General features: G+C 38.5%; 1 protein-coding gene across 1 annotated transcript in view; it reads right to left on the reverse strand.

Moving 5' to 3' along the window:
- Positions 1-7,078, reverse strand: part of LOC107654588 (caskin-2-like) — a 59,379-nt gene that overhangs the window by 44,951 nt on the left and 7,350 nt on the right. The window lies entirely within an intron of this gene.

Here is a 7,078-nt window from a genome sequence, read left to right on the forward strand (position 1 = left end):
AGGGGGCAGGCGCTTCGGATTCTAGAGAGCATTTGATTGGACAGAAAGTTTGATGAGAAGCTGAAGTACGATGTGACGTCAAAAAAAATCGTTGAGCCGTTTTGGCGGAAGTGACGAACTGCAAGCTTTGAATGCTTATATCTTCTAAATGCGAATTTTGTCACTGTTTTGTAGCACACTGCCTTATAGATAACCTTACGACTAACATATTGATACTAACACCCAAAACACTTTAATTTTGATTTCATGGGGACTTTAAGCAATCGTTTTCAACATTAATAATAATCAGAAATCTTCCTTGAGCAGCAAATCAGCAAATTAGAATGGTTTCTGAAGGATCATGTGACACTGGAATAATGATGCTGAAAATTCAGCTTTGCATCACAAGAACAAGTTAATTATTTAAATATATATTTTAATAGAAAACAGTTATTTTAAATTGTAATATTTCACAATATTACCGTTTTACTGTATTTTCTTCCAAAAACATTCAAAAAAATCTTACCAACTTTAATTTTTGAATGGTATAGATGTTTACATTTTTAACATGGATCTGAATGGTTACAATTATCACAGACAGATAATTCAGGTGATAATAGGCGCATCATATAGGGATATTTCTCATGAACAGCACCTGACATGCTCTCAAGATGTTTCTTTTTAGCGAGCCAATTAAACATTTAGCAGGCAAGTGGCAGACTCGACAGACAACTGCTGTACAGAGACAGAATTTCACAGTCTGTCAAAAGGGGTTTTAACACGTCCTCTTCAATATGTGCCAAAATGAGAAAATCTCATTAGTTTCCCCTGCTGCCATTAGTCGTGGTGGGGGATGCTTCATATTAAAGAGCATCCCATAAACATGCAGTTAAACCACTAACTAATGAATGAAAAACCACTACAGTGGCTCCTTTAGAGGATCAAATGAATTCATCTGTGACTCTGAGTGCCGTCATTACAAACTGAGAAACCATGATCAAATGAAATGATCAAAACCACATTAATCACATTAATTAACGTTGATGGGGAACTAGACGGACTTCTGCACCCTGGATGCACCAAGGTGCTGGAGGTTAGCAGTGGGTGGTATGACAAATCTTATTTTGTAATAAAAACTAAGAGGAAATGAAAAAGACAATTGGCTTATATATTACATACAAATGAGGTAAAGCCTATTTTTGGATAATCCAGTGAATTAAATACATCACAATGGCACTTTATCTCAGTTCATTCCCTGCAACGAGGATAAACATGCTTTGTGTCGACTACAATGTGCTTTGTGTGACGAATAACTGGGTGCCAAGAGCACGAAACCATAGAAGTTCAAGAAACATAACTCTCAAACTATAAAGACTGTAAATGATACGTCTGCCGATTCTTCTGCTGATACAAAATTGTTGGTTATTGTTATGCATATTGTTGAGCCTGTACAGTGTAGAGTCTCTATCTAATGTACACTACAGTTCAAAAGTTTGGGGTCAGTAAGATTTTATGAATGTTTTTGAAATAAGTGTCTTATGCTCATCAAAGCAGCATTTATTTGATTAAAAACAGAAATATTTTTTTAATAATATTACAATTTACAATAAATATTTTCTATGTGAATATATATTAAAATATAATTTATTCCTGTGATGCAAAGCTGTATTTTCAGCATCATTACTCCAGTCTTCAGTCTCACATGATCTTCAGAAATCATTCTATTATGCTGATTTGCTTCTCAAGAAACATTTCTGATGTCACTTTAATGTCACTTTTCTATTAATTTATTGCAATAAAACTTCTAATTTCTTAAAAAAAAAAAAAAATCTTACTGACCCCAAACTTTTGAACAGTAATGTGCATTGTGGCCAAACTGGACGTGACACAGTTTTCAACTCTGACAGAGGAAATTCTGCATGGATTTTGGATGAAATTTCACTCTGGGTGGAGACACTCAGTTGAAGCAGCAAAAACAGAAATCAAAAAACAAAAAACGCACCTGTCAGTCACAGCAGGCTGCGACAAAAACTCTTTACATGGCTTTTATTGTTTGTCACTTTATCACGTTGTGTCTATAGCTCCCTTGAATAACATGTATGCCAACAAACATCCCAGCACTAAAAACAACAGGACTTAAAGGATCAAACGTCCGGGATAAAATCTGAAATAACAGAGGATTGCACCACAGATTTAACATGGAGCATTATCACACACACAAACAAATTACTGTACAATCCCACCCAACCTCAAGCCTCAAAGACAGTGGAAACAAAAAAGGTCAGGGAGCAACAATCCATCCAGCAAAATCCAAAGTCAGCAGCAGCGTGCTCCTGACTCACCATGAGAACATTCCACAGCCTTTCACTAGATATAAACATGGAGATCTTAAATAGGTCATGATAAGAACAGCACATGATAAGAAGTGTCCATGTGCCGGGGTCTCTCTTCCACATTTAATCTGTTTGACCACCATCTGGGTCTTCATCGTGATTAATGAGAGTCTGGGGTGAAAGCAAACCTGTGCTGGCAGATGTCAAGGGGAGCAGAGCAATGGATGCTTGGATGCAATAGAGGGTGCTGTTTTTGTCACGCAGCCTTGATGAGCACGTGTACCAGGCACAGGGTGATGAATTAGTAAAGCTGCGAGTGCGAACAAAGGATCGTGGGTAATCTGACAGGCTGTGGCGCAAGCCCTCAGGGACTGAGACAAAGCGGCAGGGACGTGGGGCGGAGGCATGCTGGGTAGACTAGTCAGCTGGCCGGGTCTTCTGCAGCCTGAAGGATGAAGGCCACAAAAGCCCGCCGCGTGTTAATGACTGTATGAAAGCGTTTATGACCCTCAGCGCACTAAAGATGACATTATGGCGCAATTACTCCGCCTGCGTGCCACTCACACAATGGACCAGGCGTCGATTCTGGCCTGAAAACACAAAAGAGGAGGTTCTACACAAGATCGACTCGCGACCTCGGCTGTGTTATCTGTGCGTGTTTACACACACTTTGGTAAAGAATAGCTGAGGTGGTGCTGGGTTATCAAACTGACCTCTTGCTGGCCTTGGAAATCCAACCCTGAAGCTTAAAGGGTTAGTTCACCCAAAAATGAAAATTAGACTGTGTTTTACTCACCCTCGAAGCATCCTAGGTGTATATGACTTTCTTCTTTCAGACGAATCCAGTCGGAGTTATATTAAACATTGTCCTGGCTCTTCCAAGCTCTATCATTGCAGTCAGCGGGTGTTGCAGTTGAACAGTCCACAAGTCGTCAAATAAAGCGCGTGCATCCATAATAAAACTTGCTTCACACGGCTCCGGGGGGTAAATAAAGGCCTTCTGTAGTGAATCCATGCGTTTTTGTAAGAAAAATATTCATATTTCAAATGTAATAAACACTTTTCTCTCACTTCCGTTATCTGTCATACACAGAAGGCGTTCCGGCGGATGACGCAAGACGTATGCGCAGCGCGCACGCCTCTGAGGTATGCTAGTCTCGCGAGTTTGTTTATAGGAGCAAAGGAAGCAAAGTTTCCTTACTTTAGCAAAGGAAAACCAGTCTCCTCTTTGCTTATATCGAAATCCTCCGACATTTTTCTTTGCAAATCAAAAAAAAAAGTTTTTTACTTCTAATTCGTGACCGGCGTTTTGTTTTGTTCTCTCTCCGCGTTGGTCACTAATCACGCAACGCCGACGTGCTACGTCGTCCGCCGGAACAGCTTCCGCATATGACAGATACTGAAAGTGAGAGAAAAGTGTTTATTACGTTTGAAATATGGATATTTTTCTTACAAAGACGCATGGATTCACTACAGGAGGTCTTTATTCACCCCCCGGAGCCGTGTGAGGCACGTTTTGTTATGGAAGCGTGCGCTTTATTTGACGACTTGTGGATTGTTACACAAGCCAATTTTCATTTTTGGGTGAACTAACCCTTTAAGTCCAAACACAAACCCAGCAGTTTATTGTAAAGTGAGAAGTCTTGGTGACCAGGTGCTCAAACAGCATGTTCTGGATGTGTAGAGAAAACAAAAAACACTATGATGCCAATTCAAGATGCAGGATTGGTTTCATTTAGGCCTACTCTTTCCTAAGAGGCACAGGCAAACATACAGCCAACCTGCGATAACTACAGACACCTGCCCAACAAGAGGACACAAACTTCAAAAGACAAAGTCCCCTGTCTTCTCATGGATAATTAGAAGCACCTTCACAAACACATGAAAAGCTCACCTGCAAAGTGCAAAGGTATATTTAGGGTCGTTCCAGGTGTGAAGTCGTACATTTTTTTTCTGCCAGCACAACTGTATCATGATGTATATATAAAATGGAAGTTCAGAAAATAAGCTGAATAAACTTTCAGATTTGTATTAATTTATTTTATATTTATTACATTAAAATTAAATGTTCTATTATTATTATTATTATATACACTACTTTCAAAAGTCGGTATGTTTTATTATTAATGTTTAAAGTCTCCCATGCTCACTAAGGCTGCATTCATATTATCAAAAATACAGTAAAAACAGAAATGTTGTAAAATATTATTACAATTTGAAATAACTGTTTTCTATGTGAATATATGTGACCCTGGACCACAAAACCAGTCATAAGGGTAAATGCTATTGCTACAAATATACCCCAGCGACTTAAGACTGCTTTTGTGCTCCAGGGTCACATATATTAAAATGTAATTTATTTCTGTGATCAAAGCTGAATTTTCAGCATCATTACTCCAGTCTTCAGTGTCACATGATCTTCAGAAATCATTCTGATATGCTGATTTGCTGCTCAAGAAACAGTTCTTGTTGAAAGTTGAAAGCAGTTGAGCTGCTTAATATTTTTGAGGAAATCCTGATAGATTTCTTCAGGATTCTTTAATGAATAGAACATTATAAAAACAGCATTTATTTGAAATAGACATATTTTGAAACACATTTACAGTTATGTTTGATCAATTTAATGTGTTCTTGCTTTCTTTCAAAAAACTTGCTGACCACAAACTTTTGAACAGCAGAGTTTACTATTCAATTTAATTTGAACTATTGCTGAACACTGTTTTTAACATTTCATAAAAGCAATAAGCCACTCTGTATAACAATATGCCTAACAACACATCTTTACCATAGTGAAAACACTGCAATATTCAGCTTTTAGTGGCATATTGCTTTTACAGCTGTCTTTATATGTTATCACAACAGACTCCGACAGAGAAAAGCCCCCTTTTCTCTTCTGACGCCTGGCCGTTTGGGAGGTCTTATTGGGGTGGAGCATCTGTCTTCCCCTTTACAGACTCCCACTGGACCACATCACAGAGAACATGGGGTCTTCATGCCGAAGTTGAACTCTCAATGCACGGCCATAAAGAGATAAAAGTACAACGCAAACACAGAGTCTGTTGATGTTATCAGGACCCAGTTGGCAATGTGTTCCAAAGGCCAATCCCGCTGCTCTTACAGAGATCACAAACCAGGAGAAACAATACACTTCCAGCAAAGACTAACTGGTGGGACTGAGAAAACAGGCATGAAGTCATTCATGTTAGACCATTAGAAAGCTAAAGTGGACAGAGACACGTTTAACCAAAACAAGTCACCACTGATCACTGTTGAGCAGACAAGCGGGGTCCTGAACTTTGACTCCCTGAAATAAGCTCTTATCGTCAACCAGTGAAATGAAAAGTAAATGGGCCATGTGTAAGTAAATAATGTTTGATCACTGTTCCTAATGACTTTATATGTCATGAATATGTCTGCGACAATTCTCTAGAAAGCGCTGCAGATTTCCACAGAATTCAAAGTTCGCCACCCATTGCATGTTTGTAATTTGATCATGCTTTCAACCATCAATTAACATGCCTGCCCATATTTAAATGGATAGTTAACCCAACTTTATAATTATGGCTTTATTGACCTACCATTATTCCAAATCTGCATGACCTTATTTCTTCCATGAAACAAAAGTCATTTATTTTTGGTCATTTATGGACCTTTACTGCTCCTGATCACCATTTACTTTTACAGTGTGTAAAAAGCAGCATGAACATTCTGCTAAATATCTTCCTTTGTGTTCTATGGAAGAAAGAAAGTCATACAGGTTTGGAATGACCTGAGGGTCAATAAATTATGACACATTTCAGAGTTATGTGTGAACTATTCCTTAAAATCCATCTTGCAGAACGTCCCTCACAATTCATTGAGAAAATGTGAGAATCTGTACAGTCATGAGCACCATTGTAGACCACTTCAGAGCAATACATGCATATCGAGAATTTTTTAGGGACATCACCCAGCCCTAGTCATGGGTATATGAATATTATAATAACAGGATCATCAGAAGAACTAACTGTTCGCAGCTCATCTTTTAGCACCCTGGTGGTAGAACATTTGCCAATGAGGGTCTGCATTAGGGCTGTCAAAAAAAATTTGAATTTCGAATATTCGTCGAATTTAAAATAAAAATCCACATTCGAATGCAAAAACGTTGCATTCGAATTTTAGGTGTGCGTTAAGGAGGCAGCCTTATCAGTGGCACACGAGATGCGATGACGATGTAAGTGTCGTTGCATTTTAATGTTTTTGTTAGCCTATCCAGTTGAAGCCACTAGATGCGGCGCTGCTGCGTTGTTCATTAAAAATATTGCGGGAAAAGAGAACATCAATGCAGAGAAGATCATGTTTACGTCAAAACTGAAACCAAGCCGCATATTTAGAGCATTTTCTAGAGGGACATCTATCACCGTTGCACTCGCGTCTCGCACTAAAGAGCCGCATGTTTAGAAAGCCATGTAAATTTAAAGCGAGTTTAACTTTGAAAAACCATATCTCGAGACTTTATGGCCAGGTTTTTCCCCATCCTACTGCAACTCGTGTTTTTAAATGAAAAATGTACTCTGTGTGATTAGCTTTCGGCCCTTTGTATTAAACTATGCATATATACATGATGCTGTTTTGTTTATAGTTGTTTAAGCAACTTAATTAATTATAATTGGTTTATAAACGTTATTTTAAACATTATGCACTTTTTTCACAGATAGTCATGTTATATTACGCTTTGAATAAATGTGCATTAGTAATATTTTGCTCGATGCGCCCTCTTGTGGCCT

Source organism: Sinocyclocheilus anshuiensis, unplaced genomic scaffold, assembly GCF_001515605.1.
Source record: "Sinocyclocheilus anshuiensis isolate Anshui unplaced genomic scaffold, SAMN03320099.WGS_v1.1 scaffold787, whole genome shotgun sequence".
In the NCBI taxonomy this organism is placed as follows: Eukaryota; Metazoa; Chordata; class Actinopteri; order Cypriniformes; family Cyprinidae; genus Sinocyclocheilus; species Sinocyclocheilus anshuiensis.